Below are 21,276 nucleotides of genomic sequence, written 5' to 3' on the forward strand. Positions count from 1 at the left end.
TATAAAATTACTGCTCTGCTCACACTCCAATTTTATTTGACAAGCGAAAGAGTGCAGATACTTTCTGCTCAGTGGAAAGTTAGTAAGACCTATCAACTAATCAAATGCAAGGGGAGCTTTCAATGAAATATTTGTAAATATTTGCTACATGCATATCAAAATCCATATCAGTTCACTTTCACCATGTGGGTTTAACAAACCAACTTTGCTATACAACCTGTTGTTCATGAGCATTGTTACAGCTATTACACTAAAATTGAATCAATTTTTCTATGTAGTATGTACAAGTACATCGAATAAAGAAAATAATACAGTTCAATTTTTACGCTATAGTTTAGCAACTTGATTTTATTATTCACAAGGATAATCCAAGGATAAAAATACATGAAATATCAAATAATTCCAACATCACCAACATATTACTAAAGCATCAATAAGAAAATGAAAAATAAGATAACCTTCTAATTATTTAATGTTAGAGTCACCACAAAATTAAGCAATAATATATTAATAAACTAATAGAATCAGTCAGCAGGAAGATCCTATGAAAAAACTAGCAACAGAATTAACTAGAGGAGAAAGCATGCTATCTTGAGCTTCCAGTACATGACAGAAGGACCTTGATAAAAAGTTTATTTAAAATCAAAGGAGTAGATCTATATCTAAAGTAGAGCTATCTCTACTGAGAAAACAGGCTAACATAAAGATAATAAACCAAAGCCAATGTAATATCTCTTTATCTAAAACCAAAAAATTGCGGACAATAATATTGCTATTAAAAAGAGAAAATGCGGTCTTAATAATCATCTGTGTCAGCTGAAAAGCTTTGTGTAATCTTCAAGAAAAAGCAACTACAATCAATTTAATTACATTGTTCGAAAAAGTCGGGAAGAGCGTGGAAGTTAGAGCCCTACAGAACACTGTATATGTATATTTTATCCCTAACAGACTTAGGAATATAGTTTATATAACTATTGTTGTTGTATGTGAATCTCTTTCTTAGGAGATGGTACACACTAGTGGTGGGCACGGGTAATAAAACTCATTGAACTCCCGGGTTTATCTTCTCTCGAATCTCGGGTAATAGAAATTTTGAGCAATTCAAATCTTGCGGGTTCGAGTTTTGAAAGGTGAGTTCGGGTTTTGGTAAACGGATCAGTCGAGTATAGTGAACAAAAACTCGGTCTATTGCTCGCTGCGCTCTTGACTGTTTAACAACGGAGTAGAATTATAATTGAATTTTAAATTTCAAAATATGTCTGATGTTTAAAAAATTTAAACATAAAATCCATATCAACAAATCGATACTGGAAGAACCCGTTGGCCAAGAAGTACTCGTGCCAAGCACTGACAGTTAGCCGATACCTGAACAACTCTAATGTAAGGGGGCGAGTCTAAACGTGTTGGTCAAGATGTACTCATTCCCAGCACTAGTAGACACTGTGGACACTAGACTTGATAACTTTGGCTGGATAGAAGACTGCTCATAGAGTACATCTAGCGATTCAACCTGCCATAAAGAGATACCAGATTGGTCACTCCCTCTGAGAATAACAAGTTCTTAGCTGTAAATGAGTCAGACACAGGCAGATTTTCAGTATGTGTTGGGATAATACAGAAAGTAGATTAATGTTGCAAAGAAATTAAACAATCAAACAAAAAGTTGATATTTGTTTGAGACTATTTTGTAAAGAATATTAATTGTATCTTAGATTTCTTTTAATAAAAGTAATTCATTCTAGAAAACCCATTGATAAATGAATTCATTGTTAAATAGGTTAGACCATCTCATCATTTGGCATTATTGTATCTTTTACTTTTTTCTTGTTTTATATTTTAAATTTTTGTTTACTGCTTCGATAGTATAATAAATTATCTTATTTGATATGTTAGATAAACCTTTTAAAACTTAGGCTAGGCAATAGTAATACAAAATACAGGTTTAACAATTACACTACCATTAAACAACACATTTAATCGTGATATACTGTATGTACATATTTTATTCTTTCTATTTCTTCTTCAATTATATATTTATTTTATATGTCATGTATTTATTGATTAATTAAGAACAATACTTTTTATTTTCTCTGATGTTTTGAGGGGCAATAAAAGTATTGAACTTGCCATTGACCACTCTGCACATATATAATCATAGAAATAAACTCGACTAACAGGAGAAGATAACTGAGTGAAAGATGGGAAGATGGTGTCTGGGTTGCCTTAGCTAACTCATACATATGTGACAGCATGCAGTAACTCTCTTAACTGTACGACCACAACATCACCATAATTACAGTAACTACAGTAATTACAGCTGCCACAGAATTGTTGTAGTAATAAGGAGTTTGTTTATGTTTAATTAATATTAGATCAGTGTTTAAGTCTGTAGTTGCTCTGAGTTGTTATCAGCCAAGTATCCTGTTAAACAGGGACTACCTGTATGTGTAGAATTCTGTTAAATATCAAAACTTATTAAATAGTATGAATTAATTAAACAAAATTAAAAAACGTTTATGTTATTCTTTTAGTTCATAACTGCATATCAAACAGAATGTGTACGCAGAGCACAGAACACAGAACAACAGAACGCATGTGTAAGCGATGTCCGTGTAATTAAGCCTATGAAACTGAGCTCCACCTACCTGGTGGTGTGACCAGCTGCATTGATGCAGGCACTTATTAGTAAAGATGTAATCACCAAACAAGGAGAGCAACACAGTAGAGTTGGCAGCATCACTCAGTTGAAACCACAGCAGCCATCTTTATCATATTTTGCCTGTGCACAGCTTAAGGGCAAGTTGAAGAGATGCAGTAGTTTTAAAAACATCGGTACAGATCTGTTCTACCTTCAAGGGAAGATAAATATTCTGTAGCATTTGAACGATACGACAACAAAGTACTAGTTGCAAAACAGTGGATCTATGTATGAAATAATTTGTCCGTTTAGAGGGTAGGTAGCCATGCTACAACATCATAAAAGATTATAGTATAAATATTAGTTATCTAAGTCTGACAACAAGATTAATCTATCCAACCCCAGAAACTACCGTAAGACTACCATATAGAATTACTAGCTGTGCCACCCAGCATTGCTCGTGTAATAGAAGAGTATTTGGACAGAAAATTCATTTGTATTATAACATATAACAACATTTGCCATTCTAACTTTCAAACTACATATCATGAGAAAAGTTTTTTGTCTTACAAACAATGAGAAGTAGCGAGAGTTTTGCTATTAGCAAGTTTAATAATGTTAGCGAACAGCTTCTCATGACGTTATGCTATGACCCGCGGCACACGTAAAGCAGTTCAGTTTTGTTCTGATATAATGATTTATAGTAGCAGGCTAACAATTCGATTTTTGTAGTCTTGTGGGCAAGGTATCAGACTGGTGAATGGCTTGGTCCAAGATCGAATCCCCTGCGGTACAGAATATTTATCTCAAGATATTAAGATCTATAGCCGGATTTCCGATGATGACACACAGACTTTGAGAAATATATATACATCGTATATATATTTCAAGAATACAAGATGTATTCAGGCTACGCGTTAGCAACTAGAATTTATTATATATAAACATAACCAATGGTAAGAAATAAAACTGATTAAATATTTCACTAAATACTAACAGAAAGCGACTAGATTTTGTACAGTACATGGCTCAGCCAAGGTTTAGATAGGTAAATGTTTGCTAGATCGTGAAATGATACGCTGCAGCGAGCAGGGAATAGCAGTAATAGAACAAGGCAGCCGGTGTTGGCACTGCTGACAATACTGCTATGAAGAATAGCAAAGAAACAGTAGAGGAATAGATTTATATCTCAACTATATCTTTACTGAGAACACAGGCTAACATAGAAATAATCAACAAAACTATTGTCATATATATTTTCCAGACTATTAACCACCACCCTTAAGCACTATTAAGCCTAATCTGCTCTATTTAAAAACACCGATAATAAAACAGTACATAAGCTGCACTTTTTGTATAGCCGCAGAACTCATGACAATGAGTTTTAACACGACAGCAACTTTGCTGGTTAAAACGGAACAGTGCTGTTAGGCACTGTTCCGTATTAACCGCTGCTTTTTAACTTAGGGCCTAATGGAAAAGTACCGTTAGGCACTGTTTCATTTTTTTTCACCGTTAGAGGCGCGCGAATGAGAGATTCCGATTAGTGCGACCCTAACGATGAAAGAATAAACCACAGAATAGCCGCGCCTCTAAATAAGCCCCATGGCTCAAAGCATCTGAAAAAGTAGGGGGTAATAGTCCGAAAAGTACGGTATTTATATCCATAAAACCATTAAATCACAAAAAATCTTCAGAAACCTAAAGAGGTTTCAGTAGTCATCTCTGTTAGCTAAGAATTAGCTGTAATCTTCAAGAGAAGACAACTACAGTCAATATAATTCCATTGTTTGGAAAAGATTGGAAGATTGTTCAAGTTAGACTCCAATTAATTACTCCATTCCCTTCATTCCTAATATAGTTGGGAATACAGTCTATATAACTCTTGTAGTTGTATGTGACTATCTTTCTTAGAGGTAGTATGCACTGTGTACACGGAGACTTAATAACATTGCCTGGATAGAAGACTGCTCATAGAGTACATCTAGTAATTCCGCCTGCCATAAAAAGATACCAGATTGGTCACTCTCTATGAGCATAACAAGTCCTTAGCTGTAAATGAGTCAGACACAGGCAGATTTTCAGTATGTTGGGAGAATACAGAAAGTAGATTAATGTTCTAAGGAAGCTAAACAATCAAACAAGGATTTAATAATTGTTTCAAACAACTTTATACCAAATATTACTTGTATTGGTAAACCTTTTTTAACAAAGGTAATTCATTCTAGAAAACCCATTGACAAAGGTCATAGGTCATTTTGTACCTTAAAACTTATTTTTGCTCAAAATGGACATAGAGAGCTGAAATTTTGAAAACTGTTTGGAAGCTAGGTACTTATTAACCACCCACAAAATCACTGTGTTTGATGCAGTAGTTTTTGAGATATGTCCAACAATAAAAATTTTGAGAGGTCTACCCATTCAGAATTTGTGAATCAGCTGCTACATCAAAATGCTTGTTCTTGCTGTCAAATTGAAGCTCTGAATGTGTTTCTAAACATCATAGAAACTGAATTTTGATATCGATTACAAAACAAATTTTTGAGCAAAAAATTGATACCGATAGATATGACAACGAACCGATGACTGACAGTGAGCCGTGACCGATGAATTACAGAATAACAAAATGGTTAAGTGTTTTAGCTAAAATCTGTTACTATCACTTTTTTCTACACAAAATTCTGAATATACAAGCAAAATATCATGACAATACATTGTTTCTTCTTTTCATATTCTTGTGTAGCATCTGGAATCCCAGAAAAAGCCATTCTGAGAAACACAACTTTGCAAGTCGGTCATCCGGTCTAAAACTGCTAAACAGCTGCTAAACGTCTAAACAGCTGCTACATCAAAATGCTTGTTCTTGGTGTCAAATTGAAGCTCAGAATGTGCTTCCAAATGTCATAGAAACAGAATTTTGATATCGACTACAAAACTAATTTTTGAGCAAAAAGAATTGATACCGATCGATATGACAAAACTGTAACCGATGATTTATAGAATAACAAAAAAGGTACTGATTTCAGGTATGCAAGCAAAGTTTCTCAAATCTTTCAAGAGAATGTTCCCAAGCAACTGCAAGAGAAAGTCAACCTTACCAATCCTAACTTCAACTGCTTGTTTGTAGTTGCTGTTGACTTACTTCAGCAGTTGGTCAATTCGCTACTCAACCTTTTCAAGAGTATGAAACTGAACAACTGCGAAAGAAAGTAAACCCTACCGATTCCCTCTTCAACTTCTGCTCTTTATGCCACTGTCTCTTTTGCTCAGTAGTTCTGCAACATGCTGTTGATCTACTTCGGCAGATGGATGATAATAAGCTCAACTCTTTCAAGCGATTGTTCCTAAACTGCAAAAAAAAGTCAACCTTACCAATACCATCTTCAATTTCTGCTCTTTATGCCGCTGTCTCTGTTGCTCAGTAGTTCTGCGAGGTGCTGTTGACTTACTGCTACAGACAATTAGCCTTTTTCTCAAACATTTCAAAAGGAAAAGGCCAATGACCTACAGGAGAAAGTAAACCTTACCATGCTATTGACTTATTGTGTCTTGACTGATTCTCCTTATCTTCAACCTCTGCTCATCTTGCATGCAACTATTTCTTCTTACCTACAACCAAACCAAAATAAGTTTGCACTCTATATAATTTAGTCTTACTGCTATTGAATACTACTATGTATAATACTCTAACTAGCATTTCGCTATACCTCTGAATTGGACACCAAATCTTCCGGCCGCATAGGTTACCCCTTCTTTTTGCCGCTGTCTTTGTTGTTTTGTAGTTCTGTGACGTACTTTCGACTTCCTCTGGCTGCCACTGACAATCTTTCTTTTCAATCTGTCCTCATCTTTGGCTTTTGCATGCAGTAATGACTTCTCACCTACAAGCAAACCAAAACACTTTTGTACCCTGAATACTTCAGTTCTAACACCATTGAAGACCATCACAGCCATCGTCGCACCCACTGTCACTGCACGCTTACCATACCACTGGGTCTTTGAGCAACGTCACCAGATTTCCCCATTCAAGCATTCAATCGCATTCTGCGTATTCACATTCGCACACCGCGCCAACAATCTCTCGTCTGACAATCTCTCGTACACAGGCAAAATCATACTCAACATCGCAATCGGTAAGTCAGGTTTCGAAAGCAACCTGCTGGGATTCTTATACCAGCACCAGCTATCACGAGGGCAATAATCATGCTGCGGGTGCGAGTAATCATACGTGATGTGATACGGCGCGGCAGAAATTGCTTTTTTCATTCCATCAATGTCGCCCGAATTCTGAGTGATGGCATTGCAATAATAAGACTGCAAATCTCGCGTCAATGTGTCTGTAAGCTTGCCTTTACCGGAAATAGATGTCAACGTCTTTTTATATGAAACTTTGAGATTTTTCAAGTGAGTCCTCAAACGTTCAGCAACATGCTTTATACACTCTTCTTTCTTGACACTGACATCACTGTATACGTTCAGACTACACACCACATCATACGCCAAACTGTCACCATCACCAAGAAAAACAGTATATCGTAAAGGCCCTGTTGTGTTGTAGATCTCTGCCAGATGATCTTTGCTGCGTCTCTCCATAGCACCGCTCGAGCCATCATGGCTCTTCTCGCAAGCATCTTGGGGTTTCTTCCAGAACTCATTGTAATCACTGTCATCCTTCTTCGGTCCTTTCTCACATACCTGGCAGTAGTTTGACATCACTTCAAAGTCTACAACATATCCAGTAAGAACATCTATAACAACAAATACACCATTGTGTGAACTATTTCCACGCTTCTCCCATGTACCGTCATAACTTACTGCTATATCTACAGTATCTACATCAACATAAGTCCTACGTTCCTCAAGCTTTAGGTGCTCTTTTTTTACAATAATCCTAATGATTCTAAAATGCTCCTCTAAAGCTTTAGTGCATGCAGTAGTTAACTTATCTAACTTAGTGTAATATGCACGAGAAGTAGTAGGCTGAGGCAAATTTAGATCTGAAATAAAGCTACACGCCTGTGAATATCCTACTCCGTTACTCTTACAGGAATAAACATCATTGATATCATAAGCCCTACTAATTACCACACTCGGGGATGTGTGCTGCGACATAATTGTGGTCTCACAATCATGACAAACTACTTCAAATAAACTAGACATACCGTAGACATTAGCATTTTCAACTAACCCTACATTTCTACTAGAACAGGTGTAACAAAGTATATAAGATACTATGTTATTTAGAAATTCCAAACTAACTACCCTATAGCTGCCTGCACAGACACTGCTTGCGGCAGCATCACCAGAAATAATGTCGGCACTAGCAGAAATAGGGTGGCTAGCAGTATACTCCCTGAAGGTCTCCAGCTTGCGCTTGGACGCAGCAACTGGAGTAGCAGCAGAAACTGGAACAGCAGCAGAATCTGTAGCAGCAGAATCTGAAGCAGCAGCAGAATCTGAATCAGCACAAACTGGAACATAAGATGTTGATGGTGCAGATGACAGAAGAGATGTGCTCGGCGGTGTTGTGGCGACATCAATTTTCTAGAAATAAAAAAAAATAATGATGCTTAAGAATTATTGGTTACAGATAATAAATTTTATGCTGAGACTTCACATTTATCTTGAGTTCATATTCGGCGACGTAGACAACATAACAGCATACTGAAGCACCATAGCTCACTTTACCACTGATAGAAGGGCTAATAGGAAATCTTCAACACGAATGTTTTTGTAGCGAATAGCATAACACCAACTAGGTATTATCGATACATAACTGACATTTTATATTTGATACCGTTGAATTCTTTGATTTAGCCTAATGAAATAGATAGAAGCTGAAAAGATATCTAGTAACTATATAAAACTAGTCATAGCGACTAAAAATTGAATCGAAATAAATAAAAAATAGCAAGACGAGAATACCAACATCATCATCAGTCTTTTTAGATGGAAAGACTCTTTTTTTTTCTTCTTGCCGTATGAACTGGGTGTATATGTCTTCACCATCTTGTAATTCGAAATAGCAACTTGTAATAATGTGTGAGAGTTTTAGAAACGCGTACGTTTGGGTCTTCGGTCAGAGACAAAAGGAATGAGCTTATCAATGGCTTCGCAATGTTTACAATCGCTACCTAGGTCACCGCGGCATTCCATTGGTCAATTTTAATTATGCGTTGAGTTCATTTGATAAGAAAAAAGCAGCTCCGACGCAAATCAAACTAGCAGGTTTCACTTGCTTCAAGGTTATCCTTTTGGCGGGAATAAAAAGGCTCTGACTCTTTATTGGTTGATTGAAAGTGAATATTATCAGTACGATTAAAAAGATCACGTGTTGAGCTTTCGCTTGGTGTATAGATTTCATTTGATATCGGCCGATAAGGAGCCAATTATTATGCAAATAAACAGGTCGTAAGGGTTGCATTTTTTGCGGTTTTCTTGCGGTTTGGTTTATTACAGGGTCGCAATAAAAGGCTTATTTGTATAGTTTGCATTAGTTTCTGTCAATAAAATGCATACCTGTTGAAAGAGCACGTTCTACTGCTTACAGTACTTCATAAATCTGAAATTTTAGAAAATTTGACAAAAGGTAAAAATTTTTGTACAAAATTGCCATTACATTGGTTGGATAGAAGACTGCTCATAGAGTACATCTAGTGATTCCACCTGCCATAAAGAGATACCAGATTGGTCACTCCCTATGAGAATAACAAGTACTTGGCTGTAAATGAGTCAGACAGGCTGATTTTCAGTGTGTTGGGAGAATACAGAAAGTAGATTAATGTTCTAAGGAAGCTAAACAATCAAACAAGGATTTAATATTTGTTTCAAACAGTTTGATACCAAATGTTAATTGTATATTATACCTCTTTTAACAAAGGTAATTCATTATAGAAAACCCATTGATAAAAGAATTCATCATTAAATAGGTCCATCTCATCCTCACTCGGCAATATGGTGCCGTTATATTTGTTCCTCTTTAATACATTAAATTCTTATTCACTGCTTTGGTAGTATATTAAAGTATCATATTAAATATGAGAACTTGTTAAGTAGTATGAACTAATTGAACTAAATTAAAAATTGATTATGTTATTCTTCTAGTTCAGAATCACATTTCAATCAGAGTGAATGTGTAAACAATGTCTATGTGAGGAAGTCTATGAAACAAAGCTCCACCTACCTGGTGGTGTGACCTGTTTAGTTGATGAAGGTACTCATTAGTGAAATGTAGATGCAAAACCATGAGAGCAAACCAGTAGAGTTGGCAGCATCCCTCAGTTTAGACTACGGCAGCCATCTATATAGCTACCTGGATAATCAGAATTATTTCAAATAAAAACTAAGAAATAAATTATTTCAACTAAATAATAGGATGATTATGTTAGTCTTTTAATTCTGAATCACATATCAAACAGAATGCATGTGTAAACAATGTCTATGTAAATAAGTCTATGAAACTAAGCTCCACCTACCTGGTGGTGTGACCTGTTCCATCAATGCAGGTACTTATGAGTGAGATGCCAAGCCAGGAGAGCAACACAGTAGAGTTGGCAGTATCCCTTAGTTTAAACCACAGCAGCCATCTTTCTCGAATATCATCTATCCACAGCTAAAGGGCAAGTTGAAGAGATGCATTAGTTTCAAAAAATCGGTATTTGTTCTCCCTACAAGGGAAGATAAATACTCTGTAGCATTTGAAGAATACGATAGCAAAATACAAGTTGATCAATAGCAGATCTATGTATGAAAGAACTTGTCCGCCGAGAGGGTGGGTAGCCATGCTACAGCATCCCACAAAGATTATGGGTTAAATATTAGTTACCCTAGGACATAGTTACCCTATATTTCACTAGTAGTTAGTTTCGTGAGTAGCATACAGAGTAAAATTTTACTGCAACTTATCTTCGCAGCGCTGGAGAGTGCGAAAATATAGTGATGTGAAAATAAAAGCAGTGGAACCAACGATTAGAATCCACAAGTTCAGTTCACCGCAGGCCTGTATTCACTGGTTGCAAGTTAGGGCGGCTAATGTTAGGCGACTGGTTATGAACACCTGGGGGTGTGGAGGGGGCGGTGTAAGCCACCAACAGGTTTTTTTCTTACGTAGGGCCTCAGCCGGGCCTCTTGTGTGAAGTTTGAAAAAAAAATTATCGGAAAATATCAACATTTTCCTATTTTTTTGAGATTTGTTTTGTTTTAGGTGATGTGATTGACGAGACGTCTTTAAATTGAAATAGGCAAAACTTGACCGCAGTTGAAACGCTCAGAAAAAAGACATACTTTTCTTTTGAGCGTTTTAACAAAGATCAATTTTGCCGATTTTATTTTAAGTTCATACGGAGGTTTCCACGCTTTCGATGGGACATGGCCAAGTGGATGTTTGGTAAAACTTGATATTTTGCAAACCTTTATATTATAAAGGTTCGCGATCTTTAAAAGATCGCAAACAAGAATATGTTGCCACTGATGAGGATAATAATGACGCCTATGAACTACTGAAAGGTGATGTTTGTCTGTATGGCTTCGAATAAAGTGATTTTCTACAGTGATAAAAACAGTTTCCATAGCCGTTGGACAAATAACTTTTCCAATAAACGAGGTTGAGGTCGAGTTATCTGAAGCAATTTATCATTGCGTGGAAACGGACCAAACAAGTCCGTTCGAGTTAACCTTGTGTTTGAGATGAAATGTTACATTTTATTTGAGGGCGAGTTATCCGAGTTTGACTGTACTTAGCCGCAGAAAGTTCCTAAAAAGTTGGGACGGCTCAGCCGCCCAGCCGCCTTAGGGAATACGGTCCTGGTTCATCGATAAGAAAAACATTTCAATTTGGGAACTGTGAATAATTGTGGGTAATTGTGAACAGCAGGTAGAATGGTGTGGGCGAGGTCGATAATGCAATTTGATCGCTTGCTGCCATTTGTTTCTTGGACTATCAATGAACAAAGCTATTTATTTTTGCGTTTTCGCTCAATTGTTATGATAGTTTAGTTTCGCACATGAAATTTTCGCGGGAGGATGACTCCGCGAAAACGCGAAAGTTAGATGTGGTGAATACATAAATGTCCTAGGGTATATAGGTCTGACTACAAGATTAATCCATCCAATCACAGAAGCTATCTAGAAAATATTTTGTCTTACAAAAGGTCACTAGTCTGCAGTATGCCAATAAGATGGCAATTTGCCAGATTTAACAAGTTATTCCATAAGCCTGGTTCCCATATCAATTGCAAGACTCCAGCGGTAACACGCGCAGCAAATCGCTTGCGACGCTAGGCTCGCCACATAAAGCGAGCATCTGTTCACATAAAGCCACATTTGTTTATAATATCATAAACATAATTGCGTAATCAAATAAAATGTTCGCTCGCAATGTCGTTTCTATAATGGTGACCTGTACCCGTACAGTGCATTTCAGGAAGGTTTTGCCTGCGGTGTTTGGCAAAAGTTGAGCAGTGCAAAACTATTGCGATGCCGCCGGCAACTACCGGCGGTACCCGGCACGTAAATTCCCATTTCACCGCTAATAGCCTGCGGTACTGTTGTGGTGCTTTGCGACGTATATGGGAACCAGGCTTTACTGAATTACTTGGGACCACCAAAGTTGTTCACAGTGTCTCAATCCTAACAACAAGTCAGTTAGTTTTACCATAGTAACTATGGCACGGTTGGATATTCACATCTAGTTGAATGCTAAGGGGAGGGGTTGATGATACCCAGCTATGATCATGATACCATGTGACCCGTTATGATTTTGATACCATGTGACCAGCTATGACCGTGATACCATATGGCCATGTATGCCCGTTATACCGTGTGACCAGCAATGACTACCAGAGAATTCGACTAGCTATAATCATGATAGCTTGTGACCAGCTATGACCGTGATACTATATGGCCAGGTATGCCCGTTATACCATGTGACCAGCAATGACTACCAGAGAATTCGACTAGCTATAACCATGATAGCTTGTGACCAGCTGTGACCGTGATACTGTGGGACTAGGTAGGGGAGTTAAACCATGTTATCAGCTACAAAAATTATATCATGTGAGCAGCTATGAATGTGATACGATGTGACCAGCTGTGACTGTTATACCAAGTGACCCGCCATGATTGCAATGTGCTCGACAGTCAGGACATCAAAGAGTTAGATTGAAAGTGAGTCTATACAGTGAGGAGATCAAATATCCTTTTTAGTCTGTGGTTATTTTTAGAGCAGAGACAGAAAGTCTATGTGTATAACTGCTATCAAAGTTGGCTGTCAGAAGATATGACCTGATTAAAAGCTATCTACTCAAGTCTAAAAAAAGTTACATACAGTACATACCTCCTAAACAGCTATAATAGCTATAAAGTACATCATGATGGTTATAGAAAGATGGAGACAATCTGTGATATCAAACACTACCTTCACCTCTTCTGATCTACAATGTAAATACAAATAGAGTGATAGCATGTATACCCAGTGCTTATAATGATACAAAGGCCTAAACTAGTTACAACCAACTAAATATATAAATATTATAATTAATAAAGTTAAACTTACAAGAGATGATGTGAGTCTATGTCAGCATGAAGCACTCTATTACTATAAACTATTATAAAAGTATTTTTAAAATAAGAGCAGTGACAATAACCAGAGTAAGTTGTACACACATTATATAACATTGAGGCATGACGTCATGCCACCTTTGTTAGCCCTGTGTAAGGACTGCTGAATTTTCATAGGTAGAGTTTAGGTGAATCTTGATATGGCTGGTTTAACCAGCTTCGACAATGACCTCCATATTGACTTTGCTCTTGTTACATTGACATCGATATCATCAGGAGTTGTGTTTACCTTCTCGTGTTATCTTAAACTAATATAAACAAAACAAGTTGTGAAAGTCACCAAAATGACTCACTCTTTAATTATTACCATTGTGGCCACCAACATCTACATTGTATAGATGGTGTGTAGATAACAGAACAAACAACTACTCTGGTAGTAAAGATTCTCTTTTTAAAGACAAAAGGCCTGTTATTAGTTACATTCTTTGTATCTACATGTATTTTAAAGCACGTAAATTACATAATATTTTTATTATATATTTTAATACATCAGAGTCTTGGCTTTTGAATGAGCCTATATTCAATACACAAAGAATAATGGAACTATAAAAAAATGGGGCGTCAAAAGTACGTCCTGCAAAAAAAAAACACTTGGTTCAGGTACTCAAATGTCACGCCCTAATTTTCATTTAGCCTTAGGTCGTCAATCCCTTTTGCTGCCATTGAGGCTGCGTTTTTCTGTGACAATCGATGCTGTTAAATCCGGAGAGCGCTAATAATAAACTAAGATTCTAGATAATCAACAATGCCCGCGATCGTGCTAACGCCTGACCAATACAAACACATGTCCTGGGTTAATTAATTATGCTTCAATAAATGTACTGTTGTTGATAGAGGTAATGAAATCACATCGATTAAATTATGACAATAAATGTCAATCGCACTTTCGCGAGATCACGCAATGCTTCAAATTAATTAGTCTCAGTCGTCACCCTCAACATTACATTAAAAATAAAAAGCTAGCGCGTAATATCATCGGGAAATTATAGTATGGTGCTTTGAGTCTGAGGTACTTATCATTGAAATAATATGTACGTGGAGAACTAATGACACTGATTGATTTGTCATCTTCATTCGTTCTCTGGAGTTATCCTACCTTCGCCTGCCACTAGCGTCATTATCGCCATTATTGTAGTTGATAAATAAATGATAAGAGCACTCAACAACGAATATGAGAATTGTGACATCACAATTTTCGAGACTATGCCAGTAATTTTTTTCGCGGTAGAGCTCTGGGGAACTCCTATAAACACCAGCCAATGTTTGTCTCACCATGGCAAACATCAGCTAATTCGAAAGCCAAGACTCTGATGTATTGAAATATACAATAAAAAAATTATGTAATTTATGTGCTTTAATGTTAAAGGTTGACTTGCAACAAAATTCACATTACAGTAATTTGGTATCGAAAAATAAGCTATGTCTTACTCTGCTGTGTTGCAGGTGCCAAATATGTGGAAATGTGATTACAAGCTCTAAAAAGCTCAAAAACGAACAAATAATCGCCGCCATCACAAAACCGCTGCAGATTAAAATTTCTTTAAAAAAGTTCTTGAGCTTTTAAGATCTGGTAATCACATTTCCCCATATTTTGCACCTAAAACACAGCAGAGTAAGACATGGTGAATATTTTGATACCAAATAACTGTAAAATGAATTTTGTTGCAAGTCTATCTTAAACATTCTTTGAAATATTCTTCATATGGGAATATCTATTTAGCATGTGTGCATACTAATGTATTTAGGAGGTGTCATTTATGTTACAACCATATCACTGTACAACAATTACAGCCGTTATATTCTAATGACTTGGGCGCGCAATGTTACATTTGTCCTTGACCTTGCACACATATTAATAACCGCCAATATAGTCAGTTTGTAAACTATGGGGTAAAGGAGATAGCGGTAAATTAAAAATATACAGATGCATAGATATGTTTGGTTCATCTTTGGTTTTATGCAGACGTTACCACGTTATCACGAATTCTGAGTGATGGCGTTGCAATAATAAGACTGCAATTCTCGCATCAATGTATCTGTAAGCTTGCCTTTACCGGAAATAGGCGTCAATGTCTTTTTATATGAAACTGAAATTTTTCAAGTGAGTCCGCAAATGCTTAGCAACATGCTTTATACACTCTTCCTTCTTGACACTGACATCACCGTATACATTCAGACTACATACCGCATCACACGCTAAACTCTCACCATCACCAAAAGAACAGTATATCGTAAAGGCCCTGTTGTAGATCTCTGCCAGATGATCTTTGCTGCGTCTCTCCATAGCACCGCTCGAGCCGTCATGGTTTTTCTCGCAAGCATCTTGGTGTTTCATCCAGAACTCATTGTAATCACTGTCATCCTTCTTCGGTCCTTTCTCACATACCTGGCAGTAGTTTGACATCACTTCGAAATCTACAACATATCCAGTAAGAACATCTATAACAACAAATACACCATTGTGCGAACTATTTCCACGCTTCTGCCATGTACCGTTATAACTTACAGCTATATCTACAGTATCTACATCAACATCAGTCCTACATTCCTCAAGCTTTAGGTGCTCTTCCTTTACAATAATCTTAATGATTCTAAAATGCTCCTCTAAAGCTTTAGTGCATGCAGTAGCTAACTTAGTGTAGTATGCACAAGAAGTAGTAGGCTGAGGTAAATTTAGATCTGAAATAAAGCTACACGCCTGTGCATATCCTACCCCGTTACTTTTACAGGAATAAACATCATTGATATCATAAGCCCTACCAATTACCACACTCGAGGATGTGTGCTGCGACATAAATGTGGTCTCACAATCACGACAAACTACTTCAAATAAACTAGACATACCGTAGACATTAGCATTCTCAACTAATCCTACATTCCTACTAGAACAGGTGTAACAAACTATATTAAGATACTATGCTATTTAGAAATTCCCAACCTTTACCCTATAGCTGCCTGCGCAGAAACTGTTTGCGGCAGCATCTCCAGAAAGAATGTCGGCACTAGCAGAAATAGGGTGGCTAGCAGTATACTCCCTGAAGGTCTCCAGCTTGCGCTTGGACGCAGCAACTGGAGTAGCAGCAGAAACTGGAACAGCAGCAGAATCTGTAGCAGCAGCAGAATCTCAAGCAGCAGCAGAATATGAATCAGCACAAACTGGAGCATACGATCTTGATGGTGCTGATGACAGAAGAGATGTGCTCGGCGGTGTTGTGGCGGCATCAATTTTCTAGAAATAAAAAAAAATAATGATGCTTAGGAATTATTGGTTACAGATAATAAATTTTTTGCTGAGACTTCACATTTATCTTGAGTTCATATTCGGCGATGTAGACAACATAAACAGCATACTGAAGCACCATAGCTAACTTTACCACTGATAGAAGCGCTAATAGGAAATCTCCAACACGAATGTTATGTAGCGAATAGCATAACACCAACTAGGTATTATCGATACATAACCAACATTTTATATTTGATACTGTTGAATTCTTTGTTTTAGCCTAACGAAATAGATAGACGCTGAAAAGATATCTAGTAACTAATTAAAATTAGTCATAGCGACTAAAAATTGAATCGAAATAAATAAAAAATAGCAAGACGAGAATACTAACATCATCATCAGTCTTTTTAGATGGAAAGACTCTTTTTTTTTCTTCTTGCCGTATGAACTGGGTGTATATGTCTTCACCATCTTGTAATTCGAAATAGCAACTTGTAATAATGTGTGAGAGTTTTAGAAACGCGTACGTTTGGGTCTTCGGTCAAAGACAAAAGGAATGAGCTTATCAATGGCTTCGCAATGTTTAAAATCGCTACCTACGTCACCGCGGCATTCCATTGGTCAACTTTAAGTAAGCGTTGATTTCATTTGATAAGAAAAAAGCAGCTCCGACGCAAATCAAACTAGCAGGTTTCACTTGCTTCAAGGTTATCCTTTTGACGGGAATAAAAAGGCTCTGACTCTTTATTGGTTGATTGAAAGTGAATATTATCAGTACGATTGAAAAGATCACGTGTTGAGCTTTCGCTTGGTGTATAGATTTCATTTGATATCGGCCGATAAGGAGCCATTTATTATGCAAATAAACAGGTCGTTAGGGTTGCATTTTTTGCGGTTTTCTTGCGGTTTGGTTTATTACAGGGTCGCAATAAAAGGCTTATTTGTATAGTTTGCATTAGTTTCTGTCTATAAAATGCATACCTGTTGAAAGAACATGTTCTACTGGTTACAGTGCTTCATAAATCTGCAATTTTAGAAAATTTGACAAAAAGTCAAAAATTTTGTACAAAATTGCCATTACATTACATTGGTTGGATAGAAGACTGCCCATAGAGTACATCTAGTAATTCCACCTACCATAAAGAGATACCAGATTGGTCACTCTCTATAAGAATAATAAGTCCTTAGCTGTAAATGAATCAGACAGGCTGATTTTCAGTAGGTGGGGAGAATACAGAAAATAGATTAATGTTCTAAGGAAGCTAAACAATCAAACAAGGATTTAATATTTGTTTCAAACAGTTTGATACCAAATGTTAATTGTATATTAGACCTCTTTTAACAAAGGTAATTCATTATAGAAAACCCATTGATAAAAGAATTCATCATTAAATAGGTCCATCTCATCCTCACTCGGCAATATGGTCCCGTTATATTTGTTCCTCTTTAATACATTAAATTCTTATTCACTGCTTTGGTAGTATATTAAAGTATCATATTAAATATGAGAACTTGTTAAGTAGTATGAACTAATTGAACTAAATTAAAAATTGATTATGCTATTCTTCTAGTTCAGAATCACATTTCAATCAGAGTGAATGTGTAAACAATGTCTATGTGAGGAAGTCTATGAAACAAAGCTCCACCTACCTGGTGGTGTGACCTGTTTAGTTGATGAAGGTACTCATTAGTGAAATGTAGATGCAAAACCATGAGAGCAAACCAGTAGGGTTGGCAGCATCCCTCAGTTTAGACTACGGCAGCCATCTATATAGCTACCTGGATAATCAGAATTATTTCAAATAAAAACTAAGAAATAAATTATTTCAACTAAATAATAGGATGATTATGTTAGTCTTTTAGTTCTGAATCACATATCAAACAGATTGCATGTGTAAACAATGACTATGTTAATAAGTCTATGAAACTAAGCTCCACCTACCTGGTGGTGTGACCTGTTCCATCAATGCAGGTACTTATGAGTGAGATGCCAAGCCAGGAGATCAACACAGTAGAGTTGGCAGTATCCCTTAATTTAAACCACAGCAGCCAACTTTCTCTAACATCATCTATCCACAGCTAAAGGGCAAGTTGAAGAGATGCATTAGTTTCAAAAAATCGGTATTTGTTCTACCTACAAGGGAAGATAAATACTCTGTAGCATTTGAAGAATACGATAGCAAAATACAAGTTGATCAATAGTAGATCTATGTATGAAAGAACTTGTCCGCCGAGAGGGTGGGTAGCCATGCTACAACATCCCACAAAGATTATGGGTTAAATATTAGTTACCCTAGGACATAGTTACCCTATATTTCGCTAGTATTTAGTTTCGTGAGTAGCATACAGAGTAAAATTTTACGGCAACTTAACTTCGCAGCGCTGGAGAGTGCGAAAATATAGTGATGTGAAAATAAAAGCAGTGGAACCAACAATTAGATTCCACAAGTTCAGTTCACCGCAGGCCTGTATTCACTGGTTGCAAGTTGGGGCGGCTAATGTTAGGCGACTGGTTATGAACACCTGGGGGTGTGGAGGGGGCGGTGTAAGCCACCAACAGGTTTTTCTTAAGTAGGGCCTCAACCGGGCCTCTTGTGTGAAGTTTTTAAAAAAAACCATCGGAAAATATTAACATTTGTCTATTTTTTTGAGATTTGTTTTGTTTTAGGTGATGTGATTGACGAGACGTCTTTAAATTGAAATAGGCAAAACTTGACCGCAGTTGAAACGCTCAGAAAAGAGACATCTTTTTCTTTTGAGCGTTTTAACAAAGATCAATTTTGCCGATTTTATTTTAAGTTCATACAGAGGTTTCCACGCTTTCGATGGGACATGGCCAAGTAGATGTTTGGTAAAACTTGATATTTTGCAAACCTTTATAAAGATCGCGAACAAGAATATTTTGCCACTGATGAGGATAATAATGACGCCTACGAACTACTGAAAGGTGATGTTTGTCTGTATGGCTTTGAATAAAGTGATATTCTACAGCGATAAAAACAGTTTTCATATCCGTTGGGCAAATAACTTTTCGAATAAACGAGGTTGAGGTCAAGTTATCTGAAACAATTTATCATTGCGTGGGAACGGACCAAACAAATCCGTTCGAGTTAACCTTGTGTTTGAGATGAAATGTTACATTTTATGTGAGGGCGAGTTATCCGAGTTTGACTGTACTTAGCCGCAGAAAGTTCCTAAAAAGTTGGGACGGCTCAGCCGGCCAGCCGCCCCAGGAATAACGGGCCTGGTTCATCGATAAGAAAAACATTTCAATTTGGGAACTTTGAAAAATTGTGGGTGATTGTGAACAGCAGGTAGAATGGTGTGGGCTAGGTCGATAATGCAATTTGATCGCTTGCTGCCATTTGTTTCTTGGACTATCAGTGAACAAAGCTATTTAATTTCGCGTTTTCGCTCATTCGTTATGATAGTTTAGTTTCGCACATGAAATTTTCGCGAGAGGATGACTCCGCAAAAACGCGAAAGTTAGATGTGGTGAATGCATAAATGTCCTAGGGTATATAGGTCTGACTACAAGATTAAGCCATCCAAATCACAGAAGCTGTTATAAGACTACCATGTGGACATATCTAGAAAAGATTTTGTCTTACAAAAAGTCACTAGTCTGCAGTATGCCAATAAAATGGCAATTTGCCAGATTTAACAAGTTCTTCCATAAGCCTGGTTCCCATATCGATTGCGAGACTCCGGCTTTAACACGCGCAGCAAATCGCTTGCGACGCTAGGCTCGCCGGGATCTGTTCACATAAAGCCCCATCGTTAATAATATCGCAAACATAATTGCGTAATCAAATAAAATGTTCGCTCGCCATGCCGTTTCTATAATGGTCACCTGTACCCGTACAGTGCATTTCAGGAAGGTTTTGCCTGCGGTCTTTGGCAAAATTTGAGCAGTGCAAAACTATTGCGATGCCGCCGGCAACTAACGGCGGTCTTCGGCGCGTAAATTCCCATTTCACCGCTAATAGCCTGCGGTACTGTTGTGGTGCTTTGCGACGTATATGGGAACCAGGCTTTACTGAATTACTTGGGACCATCAAAGTTGTTCACAGTGTCTCAATCCTAACAACAAGTCAGTTAGTTTTACCATAGTAACTATGGCACGGTTGGATATTCACCTCTAGTTGAATGCTAAGGGGAGGGGTTGATGATACCCAGCTATGATCATGATACCATGTGACCCGTTATGATTCTGATACCACGTGACCAGCTATGACCGTGATACCATATGGCCAGGTATGCCCGTTATACCATCTGACCAGCAATGACTACCAGAGCATTCGACTAGCTATAACCATGATAGCTTGTGACCAGCTGTGACCGTGATACCGTTTGACTAGGTAGGGGAGTTATACCATGTTACCAGCTATAAAAATTATATCATGCGAGCAGCTATGAATGTGATACGATGTGACCAGCTGTGATTGTTATACCAAGTGACCTGCTATGACTGCAATGTGCTCGACAGTCAGGACATCAAAGAGTTAGATTGAAAGTGAGTCCATACAGCGAGGAGATCAAATATCCTCTTTAGTCTGTGGTTATTTTAAGAGCAGAGACAGAAGGTCTATGTGTATAACTGCTATCAAAGTTGGCTGTCAGAAGATACGACCTGATTAAAAGCTATCTACTCAAGTCTAAAAAAGTGACATACAGTGCATACCTCCTAAACAGCTAGCTATAAAGTACATCATGATGGTTATAGAAAGATGGAGACAATCTGTGATATCAAACACTACCTTCTCCTCTTCTGATCTACAATGTAAATACAAATAGA

The 21,276-nt window shown here is 37.2% G+C and overlaps 1 protein-coding gene across 1 annotated transcript in view; it reads right to left on the reverse strand.

Moving 5' to 3' along the window:
* The window catches only part of LOC137401417 (uncharacterized), a 294,112-nt gene that overhangs the window by 153,715 nt on the left and 119,121 nt on the right, over positions 1–21,276 (reverse strand). The gene's annotated exons all lie outside the window — the stretch shown is intronic.

The sequence above is a fragment of the Watersipora subatra genome, chromosome 8 (assembly GCF_963576615.1).
Source record: "Watersipora subatra chromosome 8, tzWatSuba1.1, whole genome shotgun sequence".
Lineage (NCBI taxonomy): Eukaryota > Metazoa > Bryozoa > Gymnolaemata > Cheilostomatida > Watersiporidae > Watersipora > Watersipora subatra.